This window comes from Nesoenas mayeri, assembly GCF_963082525.1.
Source record: "Nesoenas mayeri genome assembly, chromosome: 4".
NCBI lineage: Eukaryota > Metazoa > Chordata > Aves > Columbiformes > Columbidae > Nesoenas > Nesoenas mayeri.
Genome location: NC_137540.1, coordinates 20,316,949 through 20,337,061, shown reverse-complemented (window position 1 = coordinate 20,337,061; position 20,113 = coordinate 20,316,949). Strand labels below are relative to the sequence as shown.

General features: G+C 43.3%; 1 pseudogene across 1 annotated transcript; it reads left to right on the top strand.

Moving 5' to 3' along the window:
- Positions 1 to 14,376: 14,376 nt before the first annotated feature.
- LOC308039745 (FRAS1-related extracellular matrix protein 3-like) lies at positions 14,377 to 20,082 on the top strand (annotated as a pseudogene). The gene is made up of 3 exons: positions 14,377 to 14,437; positions 14,753 to 15,691; positions 15,735 to 20,082. The product of its transcript is annotated as an FRAS1-related extracellular matrix protein 3-like (transcript).
- The last annotated feature ends 31 nt before the right edge of the window (positions 20,083 to 20,113 follow it).

Below are 20,113 nucleotides of genomic sequence, written 5' to 3'. Positions count from 1 at the left end.
CCAGAAGCTTCACAGCTACTCTGGGCACCTCCTTTGTAAAGGACCCTGTCAATTGACTGAGGGTCCCACCCCTCCTGCCCCTCCCCAGCTAGTGGAGGTGAAGTCACCCTGCCCCAGAGTAGGGGATGATGTGACTGTCAGCACCTTGGTACCACCCTAGATGTGTATGTCTGGACGGGCACAGTGGGGCACAAAGGGTGCTCAAGAGCCATCAACAACCTCATTGAAGACTCTGGATCTCAGGGGGATGTGCAACTGCCGCATCCACAAATCCGTATTTTATCTCAAAGTTCTATGAAAAAGGATGTAGTTTATCTTTAAATTTTCTAGAATTAGAAGAAATTTGTGCATGGTATTTCCAGTGTGATTAAAAAAAAAAAAAAAGTAGTAGAAAATACAAAAGTATAACAAATAGTGTTTGTTCAGAAAATTAAAAAACACTGGTTCTATTCAATGTTTACCTTGACTCTGTCTGGAAAATTGACTCCATTGATTTTTCTATGTGTATTATGGAACCTGATCTAGGGAACTGGTACTCTGAGGAGCTGAAACAATCTGTTATTCCAGTGGTAGTTTCAGCTGAAAGACACCATCCCTTCTACTTGTAATAAAGGTGACTGAGCAAGCTTCTGATAATTTGTATCTAATATGTGGCATTCATGATTGCAAGCATTCAAAGAGGTGACTCCTTGCAGCTGCTAATCTGTCATCTGTCACAAATCCAAAATGGCTCAGCAGACCCTGATTAAAATCTCTTTGGGTCTTCTTGAAGAGAGAGTATATTTTCTGTCCTTTCTGTGGCAATTTTTGACAGTTCTTGCCCATGCCAGTTGAAAAACTGGAGGGATGAAGGAAAGGTCAGCATTTTGACCAGCCTGTGTGACATTAGATTGAAAGCTTCAGTAGTATTTTAAAAACCAGCTATGTAAAATTATTTAAACACCTAATAGCATCTTTAACTGTTCAAATGATCCTGAAAATCTTGCTCTGAATCATATGCCTTTATTTGCAGTAAGTTTTATACCTATTTTCTAATTCTGTGATGATCTATTACACTTGCTTGAAAGCTTTAGCTTTTCAGAGATGATTCTTCATCTTCTTGGCTGTTGCTGAATTAAGCTCAATTTAACAATTGTCAGTAGCTTTAGGAGGGAAAGATGACAAAGTGATGTGATGTTTTTGCCCTGAACACCATGGTGGACTTGGTTTTCTGGAATAGTTTAGGTAGGAATTCCAAGCTCTTTTGATGCCCTTAATACTTTGTATATCCACTGAGGCATGTGCTTTTAGGTAAAGCAACACTGATTGCAGGGGAGTTTTATGCCTTCTCGGAAAAAATAATCTGTAAGAATTTAGAAATCCTATCTAGCAAACTATTGAGGCAGAAATTATACCAGACATACAAAAGATGACTTATAACCCTGTGCTACTTGAAGAATTCTTTTTTCACTTAATAAAAGCAAGTAGAAAATCATAACATCAATCTAAGGTTGTATAGTATTCAGTATAAAGATGCATGGATCCAGTCTGAGGCATACAAGCACTACAGTTTCTAGTATTACCTGAGGAAAAAAGACCATGAATCATGCATTTAAGAGCAAGGAATTCAGGTCCATATCATGGAAGGCAAGCAGACCCAGAGCATAACTCAGTGTGAGTTTTCAAGTGTGATTAAGAAGGTTAATGCAAATGCTGGATGTATAACCAAGACAGTAATTGACAGAAGCAGGAAGATGATCTTACCTTTTTGTAGCTTTTGTCATGGCAAGCACAGATACTGGCAGCACAGATTTCTAATATTTATGATAATAAGAGAGGTACTGAATTTAGAAAACAGATAATGTAAAGGCTTTGAGAAAATGCAGTGCTGTGGCATACTTTTGTTTATTATGAACTTTATCATGCTCCTAAGGTTAACTGAGTAGTTAGAAATGTGTAAGTACATCTATAGTATAGCAGTGGTATTCTTCAGCTGAGAACTTTTGGCCACATGACCTCTGAGTGGTTGTTCAAATCAAAGATTTAAACAATTGTCAGAGGAACTAAGTTAAAATAGCTTGCATCTTGTTCATCAAAGCACATAAATTCATAAACTCATCTAACTGTTGTGAAACTCAATGCTGGCAATGAAGAATAGCTTGCAAATATAAGCTATGATGAGTGCTTGTATGCACACTGCAGCCTGAAATGAATTGCTCTTCTTGTTCATTGTTCCCACACACATTGTTAGGATGGAGGAAGAAGTAGTTTTGATGAGGTGGTTACTTCAGTGTTGAGGGTGTGTGGGTTTTTTCAAATAAAGGACTTCAATGTTTAGGGGGATTGGACTAGATGATCTTTTGAGGTCCCTTCCAATCCCAAACATACTGTGATACTGTGAAAGTGATTGTTCTGTGATCTAAAGCTTCCCTTTCCGCCTTCAAAGCAGCTACAAATTGTAGAAGGTTTTGTTGTAAAGCCTCTTCCTCTCAAAACTTGTAAGTTTAATTTAAAAGAAAGAAAGAAAGATAGATAGATAGATCCAAAGCTTTATTTTCTTATTTAGCCTCTGGTTTTGCAGACTCAGAGCAAGGGTGCAGTTTCATGTATATAACGACTCTATTGATCTCATCTGCTTTGGTTAGGGCTGGGCAGCACCTTCCCCTGGTATAGATGAAAGCTGGTGCCAATCAAGTCAATTGAGCAGCACCTGCTCCTAACACCTAAAAGCAGAATCAGACCTTAAAGCTGTGGTTTGCAGAGGTCATTGCTTTTGTAGGTAGAGCTAACTCGCGAGTGCAGAAGTTTTAAAAAAGTGCTAGTAAGTCTGTGAAAAGGAGTACTTGCTACCAGCTGTAGAGTTAAGCAGCTCTTCTTTCTATAGATTTGAATGATTTGGGTATGTTTTCTCTCAAATTTTCTGCATTTCTAAACTTGGGAAGGTTTGTTTTTCTGATAAGCCAACTAGAATATCTCTGAAATTAGTCTTAGAAATTATGTTCCTTTACTTAGCTTCTCTTTCATATTAGAAACAGATTTTGTTTTGTGGGTTAGGGGGATGGGGAAGGGAGTGGAGATGTTTGGTTAGTCTGGTTTTAGAAACTAAATAGCCAAAAAGCTTAGAAGGCATAGACTATCTAATCCTGTTTTATCAAGGGAGAGAACAAGAAAAAGCTCTGTAGCATTTATTTCTTAGGAGATTGTTTTTCTGATACAAAAGCCAAGTTCACTTACCTGGAGCTCTCTGTATGCCACAGTTACACTCCTAGCTAAAACCTGCTGTGATGGTGGCATGGTATAGGGTATTCTCTTGGTGTGTGCCCTAGGGCATGCAACGTAAACAGTTGAACCTAAAATGCTATGTGATGTTTTTAACTAGTGTAGCCCTATCCTGACTTTATATAACCAAAAAATCAGTATAGCTGTTAGCTCTTACTAAGTTGTTATCAGGGTTAGGGCAGTACTTATATTTTGCAGTCATACTGAATCAATTTGAATCTTACTTTCCAAATGAAAACTACAATTATATGCAACTACAAATTAAAAAAACAACTTTGCTTATATAACAGATGCCTTGTGTTTGCTGTTGTACTTGTGCACAGCCAGTTCTGCTTAAGCCCCTAATTGCTCACACTTGTGTTTAAACTGCTTGTGAGCTCCTGGGGTGCATTGTGGACCTTGCAGGTTGCTATGAAGTGTTGTCCATAAACTCTTTGTCCCTATCCAAAGAAGTGGCTTCTGAAGATATAGGATGATTGTTTCAGTGTGACACTGTACTTAATTTCTTTACTGAGGTATGAAATCAATAATTAGAGAGCTCAGCAGTATAGAATGAAGGCATTAGTGATGCCAATACCCACATCTTACTAGATTATTATACATTTTCTATGTTGTATAATGTTGATATTTGTCTTCCTGTTTACACTGGTGATGTTAAGTATTGTATTGCTGAACACTCTTAATCTTAAATGCAATAGCTTCTCCATTGAACTGTACCTGTTAGTCTTGACAAAGTATTCCAAATTGAAAATAAGCTCTCCAGATGGAAGAAAAGTGTTCTTGCTGCTGCTGGAGCTCCTATGTATTTCCTGGTTCAGCTTAAACTGTATCTGCACCCTTAGCTGCTGCAAAGCAGTGTTAATGAGGATTTTAATATTAGCCTAGCAGACTTTCTGAACTTTTATGAAAGTTCAGGGAAGCAATTTGCTCTTAAACACTGTCTGCAGTTCCTAGCATGAAAGATCTCATTTGGTATTTAGGGGTTTGTATTTCCTGATACTTAACAGCTACAGCACAGTGTGGCAGAATAATAAAATATGGTTCTTTAACAGTCTGTGTCAGACTTTTCTAATATAGTTTGAGTTGAACGGAGTTGTAGTTTTACATTGAGTTCTGATAAGATATATGAAAATCTAGACACAGCTTTCAGTGCAGTTTTCTGTGTGTATGTATTCAACATAAAGCATAAATCTGTTGGATTGCAGACCATAGAACCATCACACTTCAAAAACAATCTCAAATATGAGATATTAAAATGTTAGGAAGAGAAACAATTGTTCAGAAGGAAATGATTGCTACTTCTGCAGTGTTGGATTCTGATTATCTATTTGAGACTTGTCCTGGAGAGACAAAATATGACAACATCCATGTTAGGAAATTAAACTGCCAAATGCTAACCTCAAGAATATTGCTGAAATATATTAAAAATCAACTGGGAGCACTTGAAAAGGTTGTTATCTTCTTTAACTTTTTTGGAGACAAAACTGGCAATGAGAATTAGATTTAATATAGTGCTGCATAAATATGTGCATTGTTGAGGGGCTATTGTTAAGTTGTTACTGCTCTAGTGATGGTGTCTGCTTCTGGAGAGGGGCCTTGGAGGAAAGTAGGACTGTTATGGGAGGCTCATATCGTGTCTGTAGTATCTGATTAATCTCTCTATTACTGATTCACTACATATAGTCACTGTGTGTATATTGACTAATATGTAAGGTAGATCATTGATACATTGACTATATAGCAATATAGTACTGGAGAGATGGGTTGATACACCTCCTGTCTTAGCTGGAGGCCTGTTTTTTAGCTTTCCATGTATAGTTGAGGATCATGGGAGACAAACTGTGACAGTTTTGTGCGTGGTGTCTTACACATGATGTTTTGGTCAGTGACTGGTGGTGCCTCCACCCAAGCAAAACAGTTTAAAATATTTTTCTTGCTTTGATGGGAGACCTCTTTCACTTTACTGTCTCTCTTTTATTTTTATTACTATTATTTTTAGCCTTATATCTGTTTAATCTTACTGTAATGATCTTCCTTTTCACAAAGTTTCCTTGCCTTTCGTTATTTGTGCAAGTTCTTGTTAATAGAAGAATGATTGTATAAAATAAGTGGGGGGTGAGAGGTCAGATGTACTCATTGAAAGGCAAAGATTACTCTCTTCTTGGGGAGGTAGGTAGAAAAAGAAGAGACACTGCATCAGTTATTTCTTTTGCATGTGTTCTCAGTGAGCAGTATGTTTCTAATGATATTTGCAACATCTCTACTATAGTTCTTTACCGGTATTGGTAAAGGAGCATCAGCTGAATCAAGATGAACTTCTGTGCATAGGTATGTGCAACAGCTAATTTGAGTGCATATGCATGGTGCATGAACATCCTAATATGGACCTTCATGTCAAAAAATATTTGTCTTGTTATGTGTGGTTTTCGTAGATTTTATTGGTTTGGACTTAAATCAGAAACTATTTTATCAAAGTTGAGGCATGAAAAAAGTGAATTTTTCAAGTCTCTTGCTGTTTCTCTACAGCGATGTGGTGACTAGAGTAGGCAAGAAACTGTGTGCTGAGATGTCAGAAGGGAAAAATATGTTACGCCGTGTTTAGGGTGACCTGAGATTCTGCAGGGGAACCTTGGAGGACGTGTGCCATATGTTTTCATTTTGGCAGCATCCTCTCATGCAGCAGTGCTGCCTGGAGCCCAGCCTTGAACCTGTCTACTGAGTCCTGCCTGGAGTCAGACAGTTCCACAGGTTTAATAAGTGCTCTCCTCATCAGAAGTTTCTACTTCATACCACTAAAATTACATGTCTATGTTGAAAAGGTGTTTTTCCTGTCAAACTGATGCTTTCTTTTGGAAGAGAACCTTTTTGTCAAAAGAAATGAGCAAAACCTCCAGGTTGAACTCTGGTATACTCTTTCTTCCTTGACATATAAACCCTGAGAAGTGGTTTTGTTGCCATGATGGATCACAAATGTACTCATGTTCTACTCCACAAGCTTTCTGTCTGCTCCACAGAGAGGTGAATAGGTAGCTCTGCTATGTGTGAGAAGAGTTAAAGCTTCTCAGTCCTTTCTCTTGTCAGAGCAGTTTTGGGCAGGGTACAATGGGCTGCTGGCATGAAAGGCTGCCTGGTCTACCTGAGCAGACCTCTGAGGGCAGATATTGATTCTGAAATCCTATCTGTTGTTGGTAGTGCTCATGTGAACAACCTTGTTGACCTTTTCCTAGTTATTCTAAAGAGTACCAAGAAGTATTAAGGAAAGGATGACTAGCCTATTCATTTCAAAGAACTCAGTGCATGGTTTGAGATATTTAAGATGAAAGATTATAGGCAGCAGAATATTAGATAAATTAGCAACCTGACCTACCTTGGCAGAAGTTTGTCCATGTATCTTGTTTTTAAATCAGAAAATGTCACAGAGAGAACACCTGCAGTAGGAAGGGAAGGAAACTTGTGCTGTGCACTTGGTAAACATGCCTGGGTAGCTACTTGGCCACCAGAAATCAAGCACAGATGAAATGTGTGTATGCTGAAATGTTTTTGAAACTTGAGTGGGCAGAATAAAAGGGTGGTTTGTGTTTTACTTCTTCAGAGATGCACACAACCACTGGGATCTCGTTACATTTGTATATAAGTACAGTTCTAAAAGACTGGCACTGGCAGCTTTTTGGAATGTTACATATTTTTATAGAAATATGAAAGTTTGGAATAGTAGTGTCTAGGCTTTGGCCACAGTCTTTAACTTCTCTCTGTTAAGTGAGGTGTATCTATGAATGAAATATGAATGTATGAAATAGTGGTTAAGGTGAAGTGGTTAAAGTCTTCAGTCATGGTCTTAACTACTTTCTTCTCTTAATTGAAGAGTAAGGCAATATCTGTTTCTGCTCTGAACTATCATGTGTGGTTGGAGAATTTATCCCTGATCTTATTTTCATGGACAGTCACTGGATATGCTTGTTGGCTTCATACTGTGCAGGGTAGAACTGTTGTGCGTGCAAGAACACGTGATTTTAGGTGACTGCCTTTCCACTTCACCAAATCTTTGTGAGGAAGGGTGTATCTGGAACCTGCAGCCAGATACAAGAGACTTTTTTACCCCCTCCTTGCGATAGAATACCTTTTTGTCTGGGCAAAATGCTTCTATCTGACATTGATGACGAAGATTACGCAAGTAAAAGCTGGTCTTTTCAAAATCCTTAACTGTGTCCAAGTCTTGTCTATGTACCCCAGGATGCTACTGCAAGCTAGCAAAGGAACAGCAAAGCCATGGATTTAGGAGTCTTGTTTGTATGTGTCACTGCCCAATTGCTCTACCTGGTCAATCAAACTCAGTGAAGCCACTGGCTCCATTGTAGGGGAGAGTTACCTTATGAAATGCCTACTGGAGCATTCCATAGGGAGCTCCTGGACTTTCTGTGCTCTGTGGCTGTAAGATGGAGAGAGTCTAAAGAGGTCATAAGGTTGGCAGCTGTTTTTTTTTTTACTTGCTTAAATGGAATAGACCTTTCTAAAAGCTAAATAGTATTTAATCACTTTCAAATTGCTATCTGTTTTTTAAATTACATTTAACTAAGAACTAACCAGTCAGTGAGGAAAATAATAATACAGATGGACTACCTAGTGTTTATATTTTCAATGTTAATATAGAAGGAAGAACCTGTATGTAGCTTTAGCTGTTTTCTTCTGAAATGTCATCACAAATTTTGTGACTGTTTTGTAATAACTACAAGGTTCTTAATTAGTAATTGTATTTTTACATTAATAAGAAAAATTGTTGTATGAACATCACAAAGCAGTCATATGCACTTGTACAATGTTGGAAGATTCTCAATTTTAAGTGGAGACTGACCATTCATAAATTGACTTAAGTAAACTTCAGAGGGAGCTCTCTTACTCTACATGTGGATTTAGGTACCTTATGTCCTCATAGTAGTACTATGATTTAACTCTAAAATAATTTTACATTAAAACCTTCAAATTAGTGTGCTTTCACATGAAGTGTGCAAGTTGGCATTTCAAGTGACCAGGTGTAGGGAGTGTTGCACAAATGATCATTTTGCATCCCATGACATCATGCGTATTTGAAATAACCTTGGGGAAACAACCCTTAACAAATGTCCCTGCATCTTGCAAGACTGACAGCATCAGGTTAAGTAAGAAAGAGTAAATCTCATGGATATGGACTCTTTAATGTGAATGGTCTCCTTTTTCCTTGACGATAAGTGCATCTGAGGGCTGTTAACCATTATAGTAAATCCTTGTTGTTTTATGGAGAGAGGAGAAGGAAGAAGGAACAAGTGTACAAGGTCCTACTATCCTTCAATATAAGGAGTTTGAGAGTCAAATATGTTAATCTTAAGGTTATTCCTATCACTATTTAAATAACCTCTTGGATACTTTTGTTTTCCTCTAATTATTTAAAAAGTGAGGAATCAATGCACTGATATAACAAAATATTCTTAAGCATCTGCTGTGAAATGCTTATTTATCTGAAATGAAACATAGACCTATACAAATTAAACATTGTACAAGTTAACTTGATGTTTGTTAGGATTTGTAAGTAGATTTTTGCTTACCAAGGATAGTCTGTCATTCCACTTAGACATGTAGTGTTGGAGGAAGATCTGTTAGGGTAAGTAGGCTAAAAAAGATGCGAAAAGTGGATAGATCTGGGTTTGTGCTAAAGTTTGTTAGAAAACCAAGCTATACCTCCTCATGTTGACAAGACTTCAGCCAGTGCAGCAATCAGAAGGAAATTTGTTAGGAACTATGAAAGCTTTTCTTTTTTAAAACTCCTCAAAAGAATTGACAAATGTGCTAAGGGCTTTTAGACACTTCCTAAAACAAACTTTGAAAGTATATGTTTTATATGGAAAGTTGCAGCAGATGTTCCTCTGTGTAGGTGTTCATATATAGCCCAAACAGCCAAATTCTATGGGCTGATTTGTCTCTGGGCTTAGTGCTCTGTTCAGCTGTGATGTACCTTGAATTTAGGGAAGGATCTTCAATGATACTTTCTACTCCAAAGGTTTCCCCCCGCTTTTTGTTTAGTGAAACACAACAGAACAAATTACTTCAGTAATGCAGTCCTAAGATCCTAGCCTGGAAATGAGATTTATAACCTGGTTCTGGTTCTTGAGTTTTTAAGGACTATAACTTTGCCATCCCCAAAGTCCTATAAAGCTGCTGAGTTTTAGAAATCAAATTTGTACATGTATACACACATGTACATACCCATGTTCATCTATACACACATAGACAGCTCATCAGGACAAGTGTTCCCAGTAGAGAGCACTGCAGAAGGCACGACAGAAGCATTCCAACATCTTATGAACAGATACATGTATTTCATAGTATGAGATCTTGCAGTCTACTTTCTTCTTAAGTACTTGGTTCTCTGCAAGCTGTAAAGTCCAGCAAGTCTGCTGCCTGGAAGTGCAGGTACATGCTGGCTCTCATTCATTCATCTAGTTAGACCTCATGGCATGATACAGTATAGCTCAATTTGTCCTAGCATCATGTAATACTGTATGATAGATTTTCTCTTCTCCTGAGGATAAACATGACAGATTGTGTTGGACCTACATTAATTTTTTTGGGCCACCAAAGCCCTGTATGAAATTCAAAGGTAGTATGCAGATGAATGCAAATATGCATGTAGAAACCCTGGCAGTGCCAGGGATTGGTGTTTGGCACCTGGTATGTGGACATGAGAAAGGTAGAGCATGCATTACGATCTCGTAAGATATTGGGAGGGGTCTTGGCACTTCCAAACCAGAGCATCTCAACTGCATTAGACAGATTTTATTTATTTTTTTTTAAAGGGAACCTGATCTGACTTTTAGTTGTTATCAAAAGCACGTTAAGTGACAGTAGCACTAGTGTGCTCTGCCTTGCAAAACAGTGTTTGACTCACATTGCTTCTGTGCAGTTAAGATCTACTTCCAGGGTGGGACACAGATCTCTAATTTGCTCATTTCTGCATCTCATACTGCCATTCATAAATGAAACAAATGTATTAAAAGAAAAACAACACAGATGAAGTTATGCATTTAGCAAAATAGTTCTTAAATTCACCTAATGAACACAATTTACTCTTTTTTACACTTCGATTGTGTTTTTCAGATTTATTCACATTTTTCCAATTTGAATCCCTTTGAGAATGCCTGGGCAACAGATTTCAAGGTAAGAAAAAACATTCATCAATTGCTGTATCTCTATATTTCCACAAACTTGTCTGAAGCTTGTGAAGACTCACTTATACTGGCCCAGGTTGCCCGGAGAGGTGGTAGATGCCCCATCCCTGGAAACATTCCAGGCCAGGCTGGATGGGGCTCTGAGCAACCTGATCTGGTTGAAGATGTCCCTGCTCATGGCAGGGGAATTGGACCAGACAACCTTTGTAGGTACCTTCCAACCCAAACTATCCTATGATTCTATGATAATGTTAAGTGTGAGAAATAACCTAATCATCAGAGTTACTGGAAGATGTATTGTCTGTTTATTAAAGTGCTCACGCATCACTTATGTAGCAAATATTAATTCAAACATTTTCTGTGTGTGATTTTATGTATATTTGTGTGATTGTGAAAAAGGATCTTGGTGTGATTACTGCAAGTCTAATTCTGTGGAAAATCTGTCTGTTGTTTTGGGTGGCAGGTCATAATTGGCTCTGAAATCTTAACTTCCAACACATCAAAGGATTGCCACAGTGAACTGTCAGATTGGCTCAACCTGCTTGGCTACTAAAGGTTAAAAGATGCATGAGTGCTTGTGGATCCAAAATTAATTATAATTGTGTGATTTTAAGAAAGACTTTGATTCGGAAGGAAACATCTGCAGGGAGCTCCTTAACTGCACTTTTTTAAACACAGTTTATCAGTGTGACACTTAAACTAAGATACAATGTTTTTAATGGAACAGGCGAAGACTGTCTAGCATAATGAACCCTGTAAGCAACTATTTTTGTTTGATTTTCAATGACCCAGACTTAGAACTTGAGGACCTACTTCTATATGTTGTGCTGCACCAAAGTTTGTACTGTCTCCTATTTACGAATGCTCTTCTGTGAATGTAGAACAGAAGTGTTATTTAACCTCATTTGGGATCAGGATTATTAACAAAAGATATGTAGAAGATAGAAGGAAAATGGGCAACTTCCATTTTTTAGTTGCAGTTACACTACCATAACACTGGACTGACATGGTAATACATCAGAACCTCTTGAATCTTTCACTGATATCAAGCATTCATGTTTTATTGACTAGCTGATCTTTACGATTAATCATAATTTGCTTTAATTTTGCACTACAGTGGTCTGCTTTTAACTGGAATATGACTGTATGACGGAAACGACTTGGCTGTGTTCGAGGTGCAATGAAGCTACTTGCTCAAGTAAAACTTTATTCTTGTTTAACAGTTCTTTGAACTTGATTATAAATATCTTGTATAACTAGCATATAGATCCAAAGCCTGTTCAAAGTCAACTAAAAGATGATTGCAGGATTTAGAGGGCTTAAAACCAGGTCCTGAGAGCTGTAAAAACAGTCCTTTTCTGCAAATATATATGAAAGCATTTCCTCTGATTTTAACATGTAATGTGAGCACCTATGTCTACGTGCTTACAGGACTGGGCTTCAGTGACATAAGCAAGATGTAATATTTTAAAAGCTAGTGAAACAGAAAGAGGAGAAAACTATTCTTGTACCATGCACAAAGTCAAGGATAGACGTGAGCAAGGCAGTCAGAACCATTCAATGTGGTTTGGATTTAGTTCGTCAACACTTTAATGTCAGGCTTCTGTAACTTCATAAAATATTATCTACTTTTTTTTTTTCTGAATTCCTCTAATGGTGTACTTTGATATTTCTGATAAATTACACTACCTCGCAACAAACTGAAAGGTAGAAGCAGGTTGAGCACAAATACATGGGAAAGCAATTCTGTACCTCTTCCTGCTCGACACATTCCTCAGAGAAAAATTATGATTGAACACATTTCTCGTTCCATTTATTTTAATGGGAAAATTTGTTTTCCTTACAGGAACATTGATGGAAACAGTGTACAATCTCTGAGTTTCACACAGACCTTGTATACTGGCACTGTTTCTTATAGAACAAATGCCTGGATTTGATTAATTATGGAAAAAATGTAAATTTTTTGACCTTTGCATGCTTGTGTGTATATGTAGATGTATATAGGTTTCAGTGGTAACTTAGGTTATTGGTTACACCGTTCTGCCAAAGAACAGAATTTGGCAATGCAGGCCCTCTGATTAATGGGGTGGCTGCCCTGGTGACAGAAGATACAGAGAAGGCAGAATTACTGAATGCCTTCTTTGTCTCTGTCTACTCTGCCGGAGGCTGTCCTGAGGAGCCCCGTACCGCTGAGGCCCCAGAGGAAGGCAGGACAATGGAGGAGTTTGCCTTGGTTGATGAGGACTGGGTTATGGAGCAGTTAAGCAATCTGGACATCCATAAATTCATGGGTCCGGATGGGATGCACCAATGGGTGCTGAGGGAGCGGGCTCAAGTCATTGCTAGGCCACTCTCCATCATCTTCACTAAGTTGTGGGAAACGGAACAGGTGCCTGAGGACTGGAGGAAAGCAAATGTCACTCCATTCTTCAAAAAGGCAAGAAAGAGGGCCCGGGTAATTATAGACTGGTCAGCCTCACCTCCATCCCTGGGAAAGTGATGGAACGACTTATCTTTGGTGCCATCTCAAGGCATATCAGGGATAAGAGGGTCATTAGGGGCAGTCAACATGGCTTCACCAAGGGGAAGTCATGCTTGACCAACCTTATAGCCTTTTATGAGGACATAACTAGGTGGACAGATGATGGCAGAGTAGTGGATGTGGTCTATCTTGATTTCAGTAAAGCATTTGACACAGTTTCCCACAGCATCCTCGCTGCTAAACTGAGGAAGTGTGGTCTGGATGATCAGGTAGTGAGGTGGACTGCGAACTGGCTGAAGGAGAGAAGCCAAAGAGTTGTGGTCAATGGGGCAGAGTCCAGTTGGAGGCCTGTATCTAGTGGAGTGCCTCAAGGGTCAGTACTGGGGCCGGTATTATTCAATATATTCATCAGCGACTTGGATGAGGGAATAGAGTGCACTGTCAGCAAGTTTGCTGATGACACCAAGCTGTGAGGAGTGGGTGACACGCCAGAAGGCTATGCTGCCATCCAGAGACCTGGACGGGCTGGAGAGTTGGGTGGGGAAAAATTTAATGAAATATAACAAGGGCAAGTGTAGAGTCCTGCATCTGGGTAGGAACAACCCCAAGTTCCAGTATAAGTTGGAGAATGATCTATTAGAAAGCAGCATAGGGGAAAGGGACCTGGGGGTGCACAGCAGGATGACCATGAGCCAGCACTGTGCCCTTGTGGCAGAAAGGCCAAGGGCATCCTGGGGTGTATTAGAAGGGCTGTGGTTAGTGGGTCGAGAGAGGTTCTCCTGCCCCTCTACTCTGCCCTGGTGAGACCCCATCTGGAATATTGTGTCCAGTTCTGGGCCCCTCAGTTCAAGAAGGACAGGGAACTGCTGGAGAGAGTCCAGCGGAGGGCAACAAAGATGATTAAGGGAGTGGAGCATCTCCCTTATGAGGAAAGGCTGAGGGAGCTGGGTCTCTTTAGCTTGGAGGAGACTGAGGGGTGACCTCATTAATGTTTATAAATACATAAAGGGTGAGTGCCATGAGGATGGAGCCAGGCTCTTCTCTGTGACAACCAATGGTAGGACAAGTGGCAGTGGGTACAAACTGGAACACAGGAGGTTCCACTATAAATTTGAGAAGAAACTTCTTCTCAGTGAGGGTGACAGAACACTGGAACAGGCTGCCCAGGGAGGTTGTGGAGTCTCCTTCTCTGGAGACATTCAAAACCCAGCTGGACACCTTCCTGTGTAACCTCATCTAGGTGTTCCTGCTCTGACAGGGGGATTGGACTAGACGATCTTTTGAGGTCCCTTCCGATCCCTAACATTCTGTGATTCTGTGAAACTGAATAGGAATGGTCCCAAGCAAAGTGGAAACTGCCTAGGCTTAGCAGTAAGCAACCATCCTAAAGTCTATATGGTTTTACCAATTCCCCCTTCCCTTTTGCTGGCTGCACGTAGCATGGACCGTATGCCAAGTTTGGGGGTGAAGGAGGAAAAATTCTGTCTGTACAAAGAGATAAGTATCTATAGGCTTTTTTAGAGCACGAAGGGGTGGTCATGTCCAGGGCAGACTTGCATGTTGGGTTTTCAGCTGGATAGTTGCAGGCACTTGCTGGAGCCTATGCAGCCTTCTCTACTCTGGCAGCGGGACAAGCCCCGTCCCCGCCCGGGGAGCTTCGGCTGAGCCCTCCTTAGGTGCCTGCTCCCCGCTGCCTCTACTTCAATCTCTCCCTCGCTCCTCCTGATCTGGTCGCTCCCCCTCTCCTGCCTCATCTACCTATCCTTATTTTCGGCCCTTGATCTTGCTGCATCCTCTCGCTGTCGCACCGCCCGAGGGAGCGAGTCTGCGGCCGTGCCTGCACCGGGAGAGGTCCGGGGGCAGGGGCGGGCTTATTCGGGCCTCAACCCGCACCTTGCCGCCGCGCCAGGCGTACGGGCGCCTCCAGAGTCCCAGCCGGGGGCAGTGGTCCAGCTGCAGAGCCGGGGGAGGACCGTTCTCCCCCTCCGCCCCAGGGCGGTGCCCCGGCACTTCAGTGGCGGCGGCGGGGCTGGGGGCGGCGCAGAGCGCCCCGCAGCAGCCGGGCCGTGGCCGGGGAAGCCCCGAGAGCTGCCGGCCGCGGCAGCGCTGCTGCTGCTCGGCATCCCGAGTGCGCCGGGCGCGGCGGAGGCCCCGCGGGAGCCTGATGTCACTGCTGGCCTGGTTTCCAAGAGGGGGCTGTGTGTCCCTCTCGGCCGCTCCGTCTTGCTGGACCCGGCGGCGGACCTGGCGCTGCGGGTGCGGCCGGGGGACAGGTGTGCCGCGGCGGTGCTGGGGACCGCTGGCGCTCTGTCTCCCCCGCGTTTCTCCTGCGCCCTCTCCCGCGGGCAGTTCAGCTACACCCACTTCAGGACTCGCAGCCCCGGCCGGTACCGTCTGCGCCTCCAAATCCGCTACGACTCGCCCCGCCGGACTCTGGCTGTGCCATTCACGCTGGAGGTAGAGATGCTTTTCCAGCAGCTGCGCCTGCTCACCCGCAACCCGGTGGAGAAGCTGCGGGGGCTCAGCGCCCCTCTGCACGACAAGGTGTTGGGCTTCCCCCAGGGGAAGCCCGGCCGGCGCTGCCGCATCACCCTGCTGCCCCCCGCGGCCGCCGGCCCCCTGTCCGCCTCCCGGCGGCTCCTGGGCGTCGAGGAGCGGCCCCTGCCCTCCGGCCGTAGCGGAGACCGCTCCGCCGTACTGCAAGCGGCCATCCGCTACCGGAACGTGGCGGCCACCGCCTCCTCTGGCCGGGGCGGCATCCCGGCACGGGTGTCCGTGCTACCTGCCGCCGGCCGGAGGGAGCAGGAGTACTACGAACACACCGCCCAAGCCCAGCTTTCTGACGTTGCTCGTGATGGAGGTGAGCCAGTTTGCTCTCACTGCCCTTACTCTGGATATGTTGGCTGCTGAGGACCTGGAAATCGCCCAAGACCTCCTAGTCTTCAATCTCACCTCCCCCTGGCCCACTGACCCACAGCAGCAAGGCTTCCTGTTCAACAAAGATGTCTCCAGCAGGCCCCTCATTGCCTTCTCACAGCAGGAGGTGAGGGAGCTGAAGATTGCCTACCAGCCGCCTACCCCGGACTCGGACCAGGATCAACTTTTCCAGGTGGAAATGGAAGTGCTGGACCCTGATGGTGCCTTCTCAGAGCCTTTTGCTTTCATCATCCTAATAAAACCTGTGAATACGTTGGCCCCTGTGGCTACTTTCAGTTGTTCGGCCCACAGCTGATGCTCTTTGAGGCCCAGTCATGGCCCCTGTCTGGTAACTTGGAGATCAGCAATGAGGACAATCTGAAAGAGGTGAGGGTCTGGGTCACATGAGGCCTGTTATACAGGGAGCTCAAGGTACTGGGTGTGCTGCCCAGCCACAAGTCCTTCACTGCTGCAGGGCTAGCAGCAGGGCAGGTGATTTACCAGCACAATGACAGTGAGCACAGCTACAGTGACAACATTGTTTTCTGCATGATAGATGGATGGCACCAGGTTGAATTTCTGTACCCCCCTCACCATTGCTCCTGATGATGATCAGCTGCCACTGCTGAATACAAATCCTAAGCTGGTGCTGAGTGAGCACCAAACTGTCCAAATTTCACTTTTTGTCCTCAGTGCTACAGACATTGATGATGGCTCTACCAAATTTGTCCTGGCTGGGGACTCAACAGTGTTGCTACTAGACTCACCCCGCTTTGGCAAGCTGTTGCTGTGTCAGGCACAGCAACCATCTTATGACAGCAAAGAAAGCAGATCAGAGTTGGAGCATGACTCCTCTTCCTCCCCATGGCACTTTGTGGCGGATGAACGTCTGTATGAGAGGGTGGTGAGTGAGTGGCTGCAGCAGGACATCCTCGATGGGAGGCTGTTCTTCAGGCACATGAGAGCTCACAGCACCAGTCCAGTGATGGGCCACATTGTGTTTCAGCTGCAGGATGACAAAGACGCCCCTAACCCGTCAGGGGAGCACGTGCTTACTGTCCAAGTCCAACCAGTAGACAGCCTGCCATCTGTACCCAGGTGTTACCCTGCAGATGACAGTGCAGGAGTACCAGGTGATCATCACTGAAGAAGTGCTATTTACAATACACTGACCTGGATATGGATGACAGGGAGCTGAAGTACACTTTAATGACACCCCCAGCTGACACAAATGAGAACAGCTCTGTGGTCACTGGGGACGTTGTACTGGCTGACAGTCCTGAGGTGGCCATTACATGCTTTACCCAGGCCCAGGTCAACCACCACAAGGGATCAACCCCCCTGATCAGGAGCTGGGGATCACACCATGGGTGGTTCAGTTCACATTCCTTGTAGAGGACTCAGCTGGCAATTCTATACAAGGTACCTTTACTCTCTTCCTTCAGCCAGTGGACAACCAGCCACCTCAGATCACCAATACTGGCTTCACAGTGCTTGAGGGAAACAGCTTCCTTCTCACCACTAATCAACTAGATGCCACAGATGAGGACACATCTGCAGACCAGATTGTCTTCACTGTAACTCAAGTTCCAGAACATGGCCATCTGCATTATCTGGAGAAGGGTCTGATGGTGCAAGGAGAATCCTTCCTGCTAAATGGTATTGCTGATGAGCACATCTCCTACAAGCACAGTGGTGATGAGTTTGCCAGTGATTCTTATCAACTGCAGATGAGTGATGGAGTCCATCATGTGCCAGTCATGGTCAGGATCACTGTGCAGCCTGTGGATGATGAATACCCAAGCATCATTCTCCCTGGTGGTCATAGATGGGTGGGAGCAACCATTGATGTCCTGGAAAACGGTGCTACTGAAATTACTGCATTGCTTTTCTAGGGTACAGGTGAGGATACAGATGACTTTGTGCTGACCTTCATTGTGCAGGATCCACCCAAGCTGGGTGACATCCTCACGGATGGAGTGCGATCAGAAAAGATTACCCAGCATGACCTCATCAATGGAGCAGCAGCCTATGCTCACACCAGTGGAGAGATTGCCTTGAAAAAGAGGTATGATTCCTTCAGTCTCACCATTTCTGACCTCTCGAGTGAATGGGTGGTGGGAGGCAGCACAGTACCAAGGGTCCATGTTGCTGTGACTATATTGCCAGTGGACAGCATTGCACCTTCAGTGATGGTTGCAGCAGAGCTGCTCAGTGTCCTTGAGGGAAGGAAGAGTACTCTAACTCTGGATCAGCTGGGTGTAGGGGACATAGATACTTCCAGAGCTGACATCTTGTGCATTGTGATGGTTCAGTCTACTTCGGGATATTTGAAGAATGTCACTCCAGCCCCAGGGTCCAAGAAGTCTAGAGCCGGTGCTGCCACTTATGCTTTTTCCATCAAAGATGTTCATCTGGGTCAAGTCAACAACATGCAGAGCATTCACAAAGTGTGGAGTCTGGAAAGGGTAGATTGACTTTCCAGTGCTCTGATGGTGTTAACTTCTCACCTCAGCAGTTGTTCCCTATTGTCATCATCCTCATCAACAATGAAAAGCTGGAGCTGTTTTTGTGTGAATTCATGGTGCTTGAGGAGATTGAGCCTGGTGATTGACACCCCCATCCTCAATGAAGTCGATGCAGACATGCCTTCAGATGAACTGCATTTTGTTATTGCTGTCCCTCCTAGGCATGGGCAGATTGTGCAGCAGCTGTCCACAAGTACTGTGTCTGTTCACAGTTTTGCCCTGGAGGAGATCCAGGAGGCTTCCAGCATTGTGTATTAACATGATGACTCGGAGACGAAAGAAGATAGCTTCCAAATTCAGCTCACTGATGGGCACTACACAGTGGAGCAGAATGTACCAATTATGGTGATCGTGGTAGATGAGGAGACCTCCAGGATGGCAATCAACAATGGTCTGGAAGTAGAGATTGGCAAGTCAAAGGTTATCTCTAGTCAAGCCCTTAAAGCCACAGACATCAATTCAGAGGACAAGACCCTTGTTTATGTCATCCATTTGGTACCCACGCAGAGTTTCTTACAGCACCTGAACAGAGAAGCATAAGTGCTATGCAACGTTACACAAGGCACAAACTTCACACAAGATGATTTAGACCAGGGACTTTTCTACTATGTTCATACTGGCCTATATGGAGTGCGTGATCTCATTAAATTTGATGTTACTGATGATATTAGTGCCTTGATAGACAGGTACTTCTGTATTACCACTGGTAGCATTGACATGGTCTTCCCTGAGGTGATCAGCAAGGGGGTGACTCTCAAAGAAGGTGGAAACATGGCACTCACAACTCAGCACAAGTGATTTCAACAGTCCTGATGAAAATTTACGCTTCAGTGTCACCCAGTCCCCAGCCTGTGGCCATCTAGAAAACTCAGACAATCCTGGGGTACCTGTTACCTTTACTGTTACTGGGTTACCTTTACTCAAATCCTACTTGCTGGCAACAAGATTTACTACATTCACACTGCAAAGGATGAGGTGAAGATGGACAGTTTTGAGTTTTAAGTGACAGATGGGTATAGCCCAGTCTTCCGTACCTTCAGGGTCTCCATGATAGATTTGGACAATACAAAGCCTATTCTAACTATTAGTGACCTGGCTGCTGAAGAAGGAGAGACGAGGCTGATCACCCCTTTTGAGCTGACTGTGTAAGATGGGGACACTCCTGATCATTCACTTCATTTCACAGTCACTCAGATTACAGTGCACAGCCAGATTTTGTACAACAGCAACTACCCAGTCCCCAGCTTCACCAAAGAAGACTTGAAAGACAATCTTACCAGCTACAGACACAATGGTACAGAAACCAAACAGTTTCTCCTTTTCTGTAACTGATATGTGTGTGCAAAGTGTAGATCTTACCATGTACATAGCATGGTACTGCTCATAAGAAGATAAAATCTGAAATGGTGCTTTGCAGGTCCAGCACCAATTTCTTTTTGAAGACTGAAGTACCTGTTTGCCTGCCTGGAAATCAAATCCAGGCTCAAAACTCACTAGTCTTCACCAAAAGTTGTTCCAAAAGGCTTTTAACATTTCTGTGCGTCACTGAATCTAGTATTAAAAAAGAAAAAAACAAAAACAAAACCAGCAACAACAGCAACAAAGATGGGCACACACAGTATAGTCTCAGTAGTTTGGGTGACAATTTGTGTGTTTCTGTTCCACAGAGAACGCTGAGTACATAAGGAGACCTCCTTTAGGTCAGCTCCACCAAACCAGTGCAGAGAGGAGAG